This window comes from Panthera pardus, unplaced genomic scaffold (assembly GCF_024362965.1).
Source record: "Panthera pardus isolate Hobbes unplaced genomic scaffold, ASM2436296v1 HiC_scaffold_26, whole genome shotgun sequence".
NCBI lineage: Eukaryota > Metazoa > Chordata > Mammalia > Carnivora > Felidae > Panthera > Panthera pardus.
Genome location: NW_026526832.1, coordinates 12,017,222 through 12,033,913, shown reverse-complemented (window position 1 = coordinate 12,033,913; position 16,692 = coordinate 12,017,222).

Sequence of the window (16,692 nt, the reverse complement as noted above, 5' to 3'; positions counted from 1 at the left end):
TTTTTTAATACGAAGTTTATTGTCAAATTGGTTTCCATACAACACCCAGTGCTCATCCCAACAGGTTCCCTCCTCAATTCCCATCACCCACCCTCCTCTCCTTCCCACCCCCCATCAACCCTCAGTTTATTCTCAGTTTTTAAGAGTCTCTTATGTTTTGGCTCTCTCCCTAACTTTTTTTTCCCTTCCCCTCCCCCATGGTCTTCTGTTAAGTTTCTCGGGATCCACATAAGAGTGAAAACATATGGTATCTGTCTTTCTCTGTATGGCTTATTTCACTTAGCATCACACTCTCCAGTTCCATCCACATTGCTACAAAAGGCCATATTTCATTCTTTCTCATTGCCAAGTAGTATTCCATTGTATATATAAACCACAACTTCTTTATCCATTCATCAGTTGATGGACATTTAGGCTCTTTCCATAATTTGGCTATTGTTGAAAGTGCCGCTATAAACATTGGGGTACAAGTGCCCCTATGCATCAGCACTCCTGTATCCCTTGGATAAATTCCTAGAAGTGCTATTGCTGGGTTATTTTATTAAAAATAAAAATCTATTTTTAATGTCTTGAGGAACCTCCACACTGTTTTCCAGAATGGCTGCACCAGTTTGCATTCCCACCAACAGTGCAAGAGGGTTCCCGTTTCTCCACATCCTCTCCAGCATCTATAGTCTCCTGATTTGTTCATTTTAGCCACTCTGACTGGCATGAGGTGATATTTCAGTGTGGTTTTGATTTGTATTTCCCTGATGAGGAGTGATGTTGAGCATTTTTTCATGTGCCTGTTGGCCATCTGGATGTCTTCTTTAGAAAAGTGTCTATTCATGTCTTCTGCTCATTTCTTCACTGGATTATTTGTTTTTCAGGTGTGGAGTTTGATGAGTTCTTTATAGATTTTGGATACTAGCCCTTTGTCTGATATAAATATCTTTTCCCATTCCGTTGGTTGCCTTTTAGTTTTGTTGATTGTTTCCTTTGCAGTGCAGAAGCTTTTTATCTTCATGAGGTCCCAATAGTTCATTTTTGCTTTTAATTCCCTTGCCTTTGGAGATGTGTCAAGTAAGAAATTGCTACGGCTGAGGTCAGAGAGGTTTTTTCCTGCTTTCTCCTCTAGGGTTTTGATGGTTTCCTGTCTCACATTCAGGTCCTTCATCCATTTTGAGTTTATTTTTGTGAATGGTTTAAGAAAGTGGTCTAGTTTCATCCTTCTGCATGTTGTTGTCCAGTTCTCCCAGCACCATTTGTTAAAGAGACTGTCTTTTTTCCATTGGATGTCCTTTCCTGTTTTGTCAAAGATGAGTTGGCCATACGTTTGTGGGTCTAGTTCTGGGGTTTCTATTCTATTCCATTGGTCTGTGTGTCTGTTTTTGTGCCAATACCATCCTATCTTGATGATTACAGCTTTGTAGTAGAGGCTAAAGTCTGGGATTGTGATGCCTCCCGCTTTGGTCTTCTTCTTCACTATTACTTTGGCTATTTGGGGCCTTTTGTGGTTCCATACAAATTTTAAGATTGCTTGTTCTAGCTTTGAGAAGAATGCTGGTGCAATTTTGATTGGCATTGCATTGAATGTGTAGATAGCTTTGGGTAAAGTTTTCCATTCTGATAATATTTTCAAGTTATAAATTTTTCTATTAGGTTTAACATGTTTTCATTGTTTATTTTTTGTTTATATTTCCTCTTCTGTAATTGCCTGTACATACCATTTGCTCATTTCTTTATTTGACGGTATGATTGTTTCTTACTTTTAGAAAATAGCTTTACTTATTTTATAGAATTTGACCCCTTGTGTATTATTTTGTTGCAGATATGTTCTTGCTGTTATATACCTTTCTTTTGTTTGTTATCTCTTGCAATCTAGACTTTATTTTTATCTGCTCAAATCCATTATATTTTTCCTCTATGACATTCCTGTTTTATTTAGGAAATGCAATCAAAACCAAAGTTATAAAACCATAGTTCTTTACAGATAAATTCTATTTCATTTTTCTAATTAGTTTTTTCATTTATCTTAAATTTACTTTTGAATTATAGGAGTTAAATATCAACTTCGTTTTCTTCCAAATCAATGGTCAAATAGCTAAAAACTTTTACTGAGTAGCCGTTCTTTCCTCTACATAATGGAATAGAATCTCTAATGTATATTTAATTTCCATATAAACTTTAGCTTATTTTGGGCCCTCTGTTCAACTCTATTGCTTTGCTTGCTTATTCCTTTTCTTAATCCACACACTTATTTCAAATTTTTAAGATCTGGGATGAGACAAGTCCCCTTCTATTATGTGTAGTTTTCAATGTTTATTAGCAATGTTATACTTGATTCTTTCATATGGTTGTGAACATCTGTGTTTGTCTCTCCAGTCGAGAGACTGTGTTGCTTGCCTCTCTCTACTACCCTGTTCTATCTATATCTTAGAAGGCTGGCATCTATGGCCTGCTCTTTTTGAATCTCCTGCCTGCTGCCATTCAGGTTTGGTCAAGGAGAGGCACCCATAGGAGACTGAGGGACAGAGAAGGCATTTGTTGACTCAGCTCTTTCCTATCAGGACTACCAGTCCTCAGTGGCTTCCACCCAGTAGCCACACTTTTCATGGGGTGGTCCCCTTCTACAGCTAGAGTTGGAACTCTCTGGTCACCACTCCCTCCCCTTTCCCATTTGTTTAGGACTGATGATGGTAATGTGGGTCTAGGGCTTTACCATCTCCTGCAGATTCCACTTCACCCTACCAAAACCTTCATAAATCATCCCTTTATTAAACTTTCCTCAATTATTCCCTTTGAAATTTGGATGTGCCATCTACTTTCTGTCATGAAGTTAATGATATACAAAGGAACTGTGAATGGAACACAAGAGATACCACTGGGACTATTACTGGAACCATGTTAAATGCATACACTAATTTGGGAATGATTGATATGTTTGTCAGTAAATCTTCCCCATCAGAAATATCATCACTTTTCATTTCACTTGTCATTCAATAAATGTTTATCTTTAAATACATTTTTTAACATTCTTGTTCATATATTCCTATCAGGATTAGAAGGTTTTTAAATTTCCATTCTAACAGGTTTTTGTTAATACAAAGGAAAGTCATTAAACTGTATATTTATCCTATATCCAGGGAACATATGATATACTCTTATTATTTATAATGATTTTTTTCTGACTCTGGAATTCTTTTGGTATACTTACAGATTGTATGAAAATCATGATAATTTTATTTCTTTTTTTATATTTTTATTCCTGAGAGAGAGAGAGAGAGAGAGAGAGAATATAAGCAGGGAGGGGCAGAGAGAGAGGGAGACACAGAATCTGAAGCAGGCTCCAGGCTCTGAGCTGTGAGCACAGAGCCTGATGCAGAGCTCAAACTTGTGAACCATGAGATCATGACCTGAGCTAAAGTCGGACACTTAACCAACTGAGCCACCCAGGTGCCCCTTGATAATTTTATTTCTGGTTTTCAAGTAGAGATACAACTTACTTTATTTTTTTGTTATGTTGCATGAAACAGAAATACAAAATAAATTGAAAGTAATGATTTATGAGGACCATCCCTCTCTTTTATTTGATTTTAACATCAATGACTTTACTATTTCATCATTTATTAGGATTTTTCTTCTTTTTCTTCCTGGATAACAATTTTTACCATTTTTATTCTCAATTTATTTTTTCTTTACTTTAAATTATTTCCCAGACTCTAGTGCTATTGAGAAGCTCTTTTTCCTGTAATTTAATATTACAAGTTGTATAGCTAGATCTTAGCTTTGGGACATTCTTACATCCCTGTAATAAACTATTTGGGCACAGTAATTATTATTATTATTATTATTATTATTATTTTAAAACACGGCTGTGATTCCATTTGCCAAGATCACAATTGGGATATTTTTATCTACATTCACAAGTGACCTAAACTAAAATTTTGTACCACATCTTCAAATTTTTGTTTGAGGGGTTATGTTCACCTTATAAAATGAATTTTTCAAGATTTTTTTTTCCATGCTCTGGGAAAGTCTGAATACGTAGAAAATGGCTGTTTCTTGAAGGCTAATTAGAACCTAATTATAAAATCATCCAAGCCTTATACATTTCAGTGGTAAGTTGTTAGCAATATTTTACATACAACACAAAAATACATACAGCTATTGGTGTTTTCAAATACTTTATCTCTTCTTGAGTAAATATTTTATTTTATAGATTGCTAAAAATCATTTCTTCAGCTGCTTTTGCTTTCATTTAGTGTTCCATTCTACTCTTCATTTTGTCTTTTAATTCTTTAGTTTACTTTTCCCTTATAAATTTTATTATTTTATTTGCTTTCTTTTACTTTTCTCTTTCCTTAAGTAGAACACTTAAATATGCATGTTCTCTCTCTTTTGCTAAAAAATAAGCTTCTAGATTATGCATTTTTAAAATTTAAGCCATATCCCATAGATTTTGATAATTAGTGTTCTTATTCTTGTCAACTTCTAGATTATTTGTAATTTCACTTTGGTATCTCTCATGGATCTGGAAATAACTTTTAAAACATTCTTAATTTAAATTGAAGTTCTTTTAAGACTTGGCTAAAGTTTATTTTAGTTATCTCATTCTTGAGGTGTTATTCTTATATTTTTCTTATATCATAAATATAAAACAATTATATTTATATATTGTTTTACAGCCAAATAACGAGACTTTTAAAATAGCCACATTTGGGGATTTTTTTGGTCAGGTACATGATAATTTTGTAATTCTTACATGTTCTGCGTGAAATCCTTTTAACAGCATTTTTTTCAATATAATCTATCAAATTCTGGAAGAGGGATATTAAAGTCTCACTGTCCTCCTTGAATATTCTGCCACTTGCCAAGTTCTTGTCTCTCAGTTCCAAATGTACCCTTCGTTGGCCTACTTGTAAAACTTTAGCTGGATGCTATGAACATTTCTCCTTTGACACCTCACACAGTGTTAATTAGCCTTTGTCAGCAGAGGGTGGTGGAGGAACACCGCAGGAGTAAGGAACATCTCTTTCTAGTTCCAGTCAGCTTCCCTTTCTACCTCATGCAGGACCTTCTCACACCCCCCAACCCCTTACCCCCAATCCCTCAACATTCCCCAACCCTCATCCCTGCCCCCACTGGCCAGCACTACTGGCTTCTATTTAAGTTTCACAGGCACCCTAGATAGCTTCTAAGCAGCTCAACTGCACCTCATAGGCCACCTCCTAGCAACGTATGTTGCTATTCCAACAGGCAGTGCCTGCTTGCCAGCTGTAATCTGTATATCCTGATGAACTTCACCATCCAAGGGCTTTAATCACATCCATTCTAATGATCTCTAAATCTTAGGCTGGGGTAGAGGGTGAGGTGAGGGAGGCAGCTCTCCCACACTTGTTCCTTCCTTAGGTGCTCAGTCTCAGCCCTAGGGGTGGTGTCTGTTCCCTTTATCTGTTCTTCTTGCATTGTTTAGAGCTCACTTTACTTCTTAGAAGCTAATCTCCTGTTACTAGCACAACGTTCTTTTATATTAAATTTTCCCTGTTCAAATTGCAATGTGATTATTATCTCCTGATTGAACCCTTTCTGATACATATACCAGGGAGTTTTGTAGCTTTTTAAAAATTCGTTTATACGTGTCTGATACATTTGCTGCTTTATTTTTATGTGGCATTCCTTATTTTTTGATATCATTATGACCATCCCTTTTTCTTTGCACTTACTGTTTATGTCTTTGACTCCTTTTATTTACAACCCTTGGGCGTGTTTTTTTTAATTTCATTTACATATCTTCTTAAAAGCAGACAGCTGCACTTGGTTTTTTAATTGGAGAATTCAACCTATTTACATTTACTGTGAAAGGTGATTTGTTCTCATTCCCATCTAATGTTATGTTAATTTCTTTTTTTATACTCATTCTTATGCTTTTCTACTTCTGCTGAATTGAACAAGTTGTATGTGGATGCCATGTTTATTTTGTTTTTTATTCCAGTTGCCCCTAACAATAATTTGGAAATTATTTATATTTATAAATATTTATTTTTTATTTATTTTATAAATTAATTATTTATAATTATTGATAAATTATAATATTTGGAAATAACATTATAATGTTTCTCTATCTGCTAGTTCACTAGCATGTACTTTAAACAGTCATATTAAAACCGGTATTTCTCTGTGATTTTATTAAAATTAATAGTACTTTTACCATTCCCCATAATGATGGGACCTTAAGAATATTTTACTCTCATTCATTCACACCATTTTCACATCCTAGATTTTCTGAACTACTCCAGAAATGTAATTCCATGTTATTTTTCACTTTTTCCTTCGAGTAGGCCTTTGCTCAGTGTACTTATTCAACAGTGCCAAGACAATTTGCAATCACTTTATTCTCATCCACATAGTTTACTGGATTCATTGCTCACTGCTCATTCTTGTATTCTTTATTTTCCACTTGCTTTAGATCTCTATTCAAATTTACTATCATTTATGCTGCAGTACATCCTTGAGTAATTTTGAATAAGAATATGAGTAGAATACTTTGAGTTCCTACATATCCAAAGAAGTCCCTCTTTTGTCATATGAATGATAACTTTTCTGAGGTAGGATTTTAGACAACAGTGCTTGCTCTCAAAAGTTAATAAACATTATTCCACCGGCGTCTAGTGTGGCATGTAAGAAGTCAAAGTCAAACATTCTTTTTCCATTACATTCAAACTTTTTTTACCTATCTGAAAATGTATATGTTTTCTCTTTCCACAAGAGGCCAGAAATTTCACAAAGATATGTCTAGATGTGTGTGGAGTTTTGGGTTTTTTTTTTCATCACTTCTGCCTGACATTTAGTAAACTCTTTTGATCTTCAGATCAGGGAGTTGAAGATTATTGCTTTGATTATTGATTCCATTTCCATCTGCTTTTTTTCCTGGAATGCTGATCATTTGCATATTACTTCTGCTGGGAGTGTCATCCATATCGCTTATATTTTCAGTTGTGATTTACATTTCTTAGTATTCCTCTTTTGTGTTGAAATACACTTCCTCCATTTAACCTTCTGATCACAAACTCGGGTTTCAGCAGTATTGACTGTTTTCCACTCTTAAGGATGCAATCTCCCCAGTCAGAGCCACCTGCTTCCACTTTTCAGTTTTGCCTCATCCTGAGCTTTGTTTGCTACTCCTGTTAGAAAGTGAGAGTCTCTTCATCATGAGCTTCCACCCTACCTCTTCAGCAGTAGTGGGTTGTCAGGCAATGAAAGATATGGTGAGATTTTTCTCCACCAGAAGACAGGAGGTGACAGGGCTAAATCAAGTCCTCTCCACTGGGGCAGAGGCAGGAGGCTCTTCTAGTGGAGAGAACCATCACCTCTCAGCTATATGGAAAAGGAGAAATTCTACCCTATCTGGACATTTTTCTCAGACAAGTAGTATCAGCAGGAAAAGTATTTCTTCTGGAGAATGCATGGGGTAGGAAGATAGGTCCGTTCTGTGTTAGTTCAAGTGCTTCACCTAAGTCAGCTGTGAGGCAGAGAATCTCACTATGGGCTTTGCCACAGATGTAGAGTCACACTGAAATGACTAGGTCCTTGGTCATCTCAGCATTGACAACACGGGTGCCCTGAACTTGCATCTTCTCATTAGTGAATCTAAGCCTCACATGTCACATTTGGGATCTCTTCTGTCTTTTCCAGTTCTAGACTAGGCTTAGTTTAGTAATTCAGTGCCCCAACAGAAAGGAAGTCGTGGTGATATATGCTCAGGACATTTCCCCATGTTGATGTTAATCTTTCTTGTTTGGGGAAGGGTTTCTTTCTGGCTACAAATGAAATTATTCTCTGTACAAAATTCAAACATTTGAGAAAACACAATGCACTAAGAGAAAATTGCTATAATCTCATATCCCATTCCATTCCACTCCACCCCAGCCCCAAGTCACCATGAGCAATTGGGTAGGATTTTTCTTCCGGTTCTCTGTGTATACACTAGTATGGTAAGTATACAATTGATAGTCAAAATGTTAAGCAAATTTTCTTCATTTTTATAATCTCTTCATTCCTGGCTCTGAAATATCAGCTTACCTAATGTGAACATATTACTCAGATCAATTTCAGGATTTCTCACAATCCAAATCAGTGATTTATTGATGGTTCAAGTTTATGAATCAGTTCCATCCTAGCTTCATATTAATTTCCAGAATTTTCTCTACATCTGCCTATTCTCTGACTTGTCTATGGCCTCCTGCCCAATAGGGTTAGTAAGTGTATTAGGGTTCTCCAACAAAACAGAACCAACTGGAGAGAGAGAGAGAGAGAGAAGGATATTTATTATACAAATTGGCTCATGCAGTTATGGAGGCAGAGAAGGTACATGATCTGTGAAAACTAGAGAACCTGAAAAACTGGTAGTGTAATTCAGTCCAAATCAGAAGGCCTAAGAATTGGGAGTCTGATGGTGGAAGCCCTAGTCTGCATCCAAAAGCCCAAGAAGCAGGAGGGCTGGTGTCTATGGGCAGGAGAAAATGGATGTATCACCTCCAGCAAGGAGAGTAAGTTTGCCTTTCGTTCATCTTTCTGTTCTATTCGGGCCCTCAGCAGACTGGATGATTGCCACCTGCACTGGGGAGGACTATCTGCTTTACTTAGTTCAGTAACTGATACATTACTCTCTTCCAGAAACACCTTCACAGACACACTCAGAAATAATGTTTTACCAGCTTTTTGGGCATCCTGTAGCCCCATCAAGTTGACACAAAAAATTAACCATCCCGATAAGAAAAAAGAGATCATGTTGAGACTTGGGTCATCGTTAGCACTCTGTAGATATGCCCCTCCAATCTGTGCCCACGCTTGCTAGAGCTTCCCCATGCTTTCAGCCCAGGCTGTTCCCAGAGTATGGCTTTATGGAGCTTTCCACCACCTGTGCTGACCATCTATGACCTGGGATGTCCTGTACCTCCCCACTACTGTGCGGTTGTAAATTTCCCCTCACCTTACATTTCTTCAAATATACGTAGGTCTCTTGGCCCTGCCCCTCCACTACTTCTCCATTCCCTTTTGTGGGGTAGTAGGTTCTACTTATATAAATGGGTTAGAAAAAAGCTTAGGGCGGAAAGCCGCCACCACGGGGCGAAAACGCCCGAGGTTAGCTAGCGAGATATTGTAATGGGATCACAAGTAACTTGTTATATCACCTGCAGGAAATTACTTTCCATCTGACACCAATATCACAAATTCCACTTGCCCCCCCCCACCCTTTGCTTCTTACACACACAAGTTAACGATTACTGTCTGATTGTTTTCTCCACATCCACAGGTAGAAGATGTTGTTTTCTTCGTGTTCACCACGTGGGTAATATCTTGTGAGCTCAATAAATACGACGACGAAGCGCCAGTACGAGCTCTTGACTCTTTCCGAATCTTAGGCCTTCTCGTATCCAGTTCTGTATCTGTCCTCTTGCTGGACAAGGGAGAATTCCAGACTCATAGTCTGCGACACCTTTGACTAGATTCCTCTTGGAAGCCAGAGGAAGTGTTCTCCTGTCTCTTACTTCTTTTGTCTCCACAAGCCATCTATCCATTTCTTCTCTTTCATACCTTTTGGTCTGGGGTACTTCAACTAACTTACCAGCCAAAGAATTAGATTTTATTAATCTTAGATCTTTAAGTCTTCTCAAGCAACAAGGGAAAACCTGATTTTCTTTCTTTCCTTCCATTGTGTATATCGTGGGGGTGGGGGGGAGGGGGTGTTGGAAGGCAGAGAAAAGCAACCCACTTCATTTTATCCTAATTCTTCCTCCTTTTCCTGCCAAATTCAGCCAAGCTTTGCAAATATGTCTTTACTTTCACACTAGGAAAGAAGAACAAAACTAGCCATTGTCATAACAAATTATTGCTATCAAAGTATTGGTCTACCACAAATTAAAACCTTACATAGCAATAAAGTGTATCAACATTTTGTTGTTGAACACCCAGATGTGCTGGCTAATATCCCATGGATATTAGCTTTTCCTCCACTCACTTTAAACATCACATGGGACATACTTATACTGAAAATTTGTTCATCGTTTATCTGAAATTCAAGTTCACCTGGATGTCCGGTACTTGATCTGGCATCTCTACCGCAATCCCTTTCAAAAGGGCTAGTCAGCCTCCTGACCCACCTGCCTTCTCAATAATCAGCACATTACTCCATACCCTAAAACGTCTCTGAATGCCAGACTTTCTTCCCTATGGCTCTGCCCTCCTTAGGATTCTCGTTCAGTAATTCACATTAGTTTGTATGTTTGTTTTTCAGTACCTTTAAAGAAAATCTCTAAAATATGTGGTATCTGTGGTCTAGCTGAGTTCAGTGACCATTGACATGAATTGCCTACCATATCTGAAAACAAAAGTCCCCACGTCTGTTTCTGAATCTGTCCTCTACCGTGGTCCACAAGATAATGAAGGGTTTAGTTGCTACTCAGGTGATATCAGGAGATCTATATTTTACCTAAACAACCATCCTGGAAGCAATGTAAGGTTGTGGGCCCCACCCCAAGGCCATATGCTGGCTATTAAGCCCTTTTCATTAAAGGGAAGTACCTCCTAGGACCTAGCCTGTGCGACAATCTCCAAAGGATGATTGCCTCTGGACTGCTTCCAGCACCTCAAGTGAGCACTGAAGCTTCAAAGAACTAGCATAGAACACAGTTTTGATGCCCAGAGTAATCATTAAAACTTCCCTCTCTCCTCCTCCTACAATGTTTCACTAACAGAATTTGGGGTCTCCTCTGTTTCCTGGCAAAGTACGATTTTTTCCAGTAAGGCTCTGACCTGCTCTAGCCAGACCTAAGTCTCCAAGCTCCACCTATATACTTTGTCAAATAGCTCCATCCAGAGTCCTGTTGATACATGATATGGTTAAAGTGGGCAGCCCCCCACCTTATATATCCTTCAACAAAGGTTAAGCATTCAGCTGCAGAAACAAAGGAACATGCTGTTATAAAGCCATGTTCAATTTCCAAAGCTGCACCCTGAAAACTTCTGTCTGATGCCTACAAACTGGTAACATTCCAGGGGTATGTTCTAACCACAGCTTATTTACAACGTGGAGATCATATTATACATACTATGTTGCATTTGATTTACTATCTCTGAAATTCCCTTGTGTAAGCATATATAGTACTGTCTTAGTCCTTTTAATATGTGTAGTGTTCAATTGCATTTATATGCCATGGCTTATTGGACATTATTTCAAAATTTGAAATTAACAGAGCTTTTCTTACTGTCTTAGGAGGGAAATAGCCTCACTGCATATATTTAACTTAATAGAGTAACCTAAGTGAGAGAGTTGGGCTTTTTTAGCCCCACTCTCCCCCCCCAAATTAATATCTGGGTAGGTTTAAGTGTTGGCAGTCCAGAGGTGGCTTTGTCGACATTCATTCTAAAATTGCATCCTGGCCATATAGCAAATCTGCACTGGCTGCATGGGTCTAGGAACTTGACAATTGCTCATTATTGTTTACCTTGTCCTCGTCATCCTCCTACACATTTCCCATGGCAGCTGCTCTCAGATGTTATGATCCCTTTTAAGCTTGCTTTCCCAGCTCTTCACCATAAATCCTAATATTGCTGTGTGCTCCACTGAGAAAATGGAAGTATTTGAGCAGAATCTTCCTTACCTACTGCAACCTCTGACTGACCTAAAACATTCTCCTCTTTTCTCCTAGCATTTCATGTCACACAAAGCTATTTCTCTTCTCCACCTGGACTCCAGGAAATGGTCAGATGTCATGTGAGTGCCCAAATAAGAATACATTTGGTACCCACGGGATTACACCAAATGAAAGTTTAACATGTGTGCCTGACCTCCGAATTAGGAAATAGAAGGAAAGCGTGCATTGAAAGGAGAAGGGGGGTAAATGTGCAATATATTAATAATACAACAACGAAAATACTGAGCTTCGTGATACTGCAGACTGACAAAGTTACAGAACAATATTTTGAGTGATAATTCAATCATTGCTCTCTCAATGTCTATTACTTCTTAACATTCCTGACAGTGTTATGTGATCTTAGCAGTAACTTTACAAGATGGAGAAAATAGGGGGACCTCACAAAGTGCAGAAAAACCCCAGCCTTCATTCTCAAGCCTGAGTCAGATTAATAGACATATAGATTTTATATTGAAGATTAAAATTGTTATAGGATTAAACAATAAGATTGTTGTAGTTAAGGCACTAGATAGAAGGAGAAACAGGGAATCATAAACTTGAAGGAATAGTATTCGTTCTTTTCAAGGACATCGAAACACCTCTTTTATTTTTGCCAATGTACATTATTCCTTTCTATTATAAATCAGTTTTCTGGTATGATCATAATTGTTTCATATTCTTTTTGCCATTAGCCACTCACTAATGACTGTTAATCATTATTATCCTGTTAGAGAAAAAATATCTCCTTTTATAATTACTTGTTTCAACTTATTAAAGAGTATCTTTACTTTTAAATTAGGACCTTTATGATGTAGAATATTTTTAAACAATATTGATTATCCAAATAAGGTATAGGTAAACATTTTGCAAATTTTAATCAGACATTGAAAGATTGTACGTATTTTTAAGTGTACAGACTACGACAATCTTTACCTATTAAAGGACTGGATTTCACCGCAGTACTAGGTATTTAATGACTGGAAAGTTCCTTTTGAACAGGTTAAAGTATGAGTTATAAACAGTTTGAGCAAAGGGTATTCTTTATAAAAGTTTTAGGTTCATTCAATGACTACCTACACAAAGTCATTCATTCATGTCTTGAACAGTTCCTAAAGAAATCTTTTTTGCCAATGCTTAGGGAACCTGTATGAGGAGTCATTTGGACTTAGTGGTCAAGAAACAGAGCTTCGAAGTTAGGCAAACCTGGATTCTAATTTCAACCAGACCAATTGCGCACTTTATAACTTTCTATAGGTTATACAAAGTACTTAAGTTACTTCCCCAAGCCTCAAGTTTCCCATCCATACACAGCAATGGGAATATCCACTTCATAGCTTTGCTGATGGGATTAAATGAGCACATGTAAACCATACAGTTGAGCATAGAATTCCTTCACAATAAATGGTAGTTACTAAGATTAGTATAATAAATTATTAAAGAGCTGTCATCTGCATATACCCGGTTTATATTTGCTCCACAAGTTTGTTTAAAAGCATTTCCTGAGGGACTCCTGGGTGGCTCGGTCAGTCCAACAGCTTCAGCTCAGGTCGTGCCCTCAGGGCTTGTGAGTTCTAACCCCAAGTTCCTTCAGGCTCCGTGCTGACAGCTCACAGCCTAGAGCCTGCTTTGGATTCTTTGTCTACCTCTCTGCCCCGCCCCTGCTCACACACTCTGGGTGTGTGTGTGTGTGTGTGTGTGTGTCTCAAATAAATCTTAAAATCTTTAGTAAATAAACATTAAAAAAATTTAAAGGCATTTTTTGAAATATTAAACATGCTGAAATTTGCTACATTTGCTAAATGTATATTTTAACCCAGTCTCACTTGGATAATGCAAATTTAAAAGTTCATTCATTTTTTAAATTTTACATTGTTATGGAAAAAAATATTGCACTACAGAAGCAGAGAGTTCAGAAGGCTCAGAAGTTAGTGAGAGACGTAGGGAGCTGATGAGAAGAGTAGCAGCTCAGAATAGTTCCAGCCATGGCCATACTGAGGGCACATTCATTTGGAGGCAATTATGTTTCCTCTCATTTTGTTGTACTTTTTCATGCTGCCATCCCCGGAAGTGTAAAGAGCTAATAAGGTTTTTTAAATGGCTGGTGCTGGTACGTCGTCAAATATTTAGGGGCCAAGGGTCTTTAATCACCTAAGTGCTTTTCAATGAATACCGATGTGACAAAGGTTCATATTTAATTGATTCCAAAGTGACTTTATGCTAAGTAATGGTTTGCTAAAGAATTTGAAAGTGTAGCTACTCCCAATTAAAAAGTATCCATCTTCTTCTGTGTCAGAGTTGTTACCAGACATGTCACCAGGTCACGGAGACTCTGCGGACACACGTTGTAAATATAAGCACGTCTGTGTGCACTTGTGCAGCCGTGGAAGGAAATTATTTCAAATTTGTCTTATAAGTAGAAGTGAATTTCCCTTGAAGGTCTCTTAAGACACAGCTCGTGGAACTGATCAAAATACAACATTTTGAGAACTGAATACACATACACCAGAGTAATCTCAGTTAGCCAATTACCAGTGCTGGAAATAGGTGTTTTGTTGCAGCAAAACGAACCCTAACAAGTCTTGTGTAGATCTCTAATTTTGCTAGAGGGCACATCTATATTTCAGATATTCATAAGTATTTCTTCTACCATTAGAACTTCTTTATTATTGCAAAAGCTAATGTAAACCTAAGAAGCTCAGTGAGCATTAATGTATAAAATTACCATCCTCTCACATGGACTTATCACTGCCATCATTATTCTAACTAGAAGCATGCTAGAACAGTTTGAAAGCCGAAAGAGAATAATCAGTGATTTAAATCACCGGTCTTATTACCTATTAACAGAAACCACCAACAGAAGTTGATTTTTAGGAGAATCAGAACAGCTGGAAAGAAAGATAAGGGGGAAGAAACTTGTGTTGAAATCCTATTTTCACTGAGCCCTTCTGTGAAGTTTAATGAGAAGGATGCTGTACCCTGTAAAGGCATTTTAATTTCACTTTCATAAGGGTGGAAGAAAGCATTTACGATGCCATTTCTTTAACAAACACTGTATTTATGATAAATATTAAATTCAGCCAGTGTTGCCAAGAAATCATTCACACAGGTGATGCATTGCTGTTGTGTTAATCAAAGTTAAGACATTTTAATTGTCTTGGCTAATAATGGATTTGAATTATCTTGAATCACATACCTATTGCATATTTCCCAGCTAATAATTGCTTTGATAATTACAGTATAGAAAGTTTCTCTCCTCATATCCCCACACACATGTAAACAAAACACAGATGTAAGAATATAAACATACACACCAAAGCACACTATAGCTAAAAAGTTTGGTTTTGCTGTTTACAGAGGAATCCAGTAGCTTTTGAAATGAATTCTCGTTAAGAAGGCACGTATTTAAACTACCCAACTGGCAATCCTGTTGTGAGCACTGACTATCAAGAAAGTGGTCACCTTGTTTAGTCTGCTTAAAATTTCTAACTATTAAGGGAAAAAACTAGGTAAGTGAGGTTTGGCTAGTTGACACTGATAAAATCTGTATCTTTGTTGTTGCTTTCTAAAGTTCATTTACTTATTTTGAGAGAGAGCACAAGCCGGGGAGGGGCAGAGAACAGGGAGAGAGAATCCCAAGCAGGCTCCGCACTGCCAGTGTAGAGCCCAATGTGGGTCTGGATCCCAGGAAGTGTGAGATCATGACCTGAGCTGAAATCAAGAGTCAGACACTTAACCAACTGAACCACCCAGGTACCCCAAGAAAAATGTTATTTTGTTCGATGTAATAATATATGAATTTCATAGACTTAAAACATACTTGACAATATTTTTAGCACTGCAGAAGGTACTAAAGTTCCCAGCCCTTAACAGCCTCATACCTGTTGAGGGAGGGAAAAAACAAAAATTAATGCAACATTTGAAGCACAATAAAAACTGTAATATTCAGGTACCAAAATGATTGCAAATGTCTCACAACTGGAAACAAGAAAGGTCACCATTGGGTAAAATTGAGTATTTAAAAGTCTGTAAGAAGAAAGCTGTGTTCAAATAGTTCCTTGACTATTCAGGATTAGAAAGTCATAAAGGATGACCTACTTCCTTCCCTCAAAAATTTTAGAATATCTTTCATTTTCCCATAAATGTATATTCACAATATTATCATAAACCTGAATCGATATACCCTTGCCATTTGAAAAAGATATACTGGAGGACTTTCAATCCTGGATTCACAAATGCTGCACTATCCTAAGAATTTCCCCATAAAATAAAGTAAAATTGATTATTTTAAGTTGCCCTTTCTGACTCTTAGTGAGATTTACTATATAGAGAAGAAAACTCTGGGAGATACTGCTGGGTGTAGAAGAGGGACTAGATCCTTAGCTCAAAGAGAATGAGACCATTCACACAGTGACCTCAGTGACATCTCAACTGGCCTTTGGGAGTGCTTGAGAATTCAGGAAATCTCTAAGTCCTGAGAGTTTACTGAATAACCCCAAGTGAGGAGACTTCTGGGCACACCTGAATCATCTTTAGAGCTTTTTAAAAAGAAATGCAGGGGCACCTGGGGGGCTTAGTGGGTTAAGCACCTGCCTTCAGCTCAGGTCATGATCTCATGGTTCTTGAGTCTGACCCCCACATCGGGCTCTGTGCTGACAACTCCAAGCCTGAAGCCTGCTTTGAATTCTGTGTCTCTCCCTCTCTCTCTCTCTCTGCCCCTCCCCTCACTTCTCTCTCTCTCTCTCTCTCAAGAAATCAAGAAACATATGATAAATAAATAATAAATAAATAAAATGACAAATGCTTTTACTCCCTTCTGGACATTTTGGGGAAGACCAAGGCATCTGCACTTTTTTTTAATTTCTTATAGGATTCTGATGTTCACTTACTGGAACCACCTACTGTAAAAAGTTACCTGAGCAAAGTGTTTCAGTAAGTCATATTAAAAACATGTGAGTAATTAACTCCACTCTGACATATCAGAATTTCATCCCATAAATATTTCTGAAATATGAAAAAC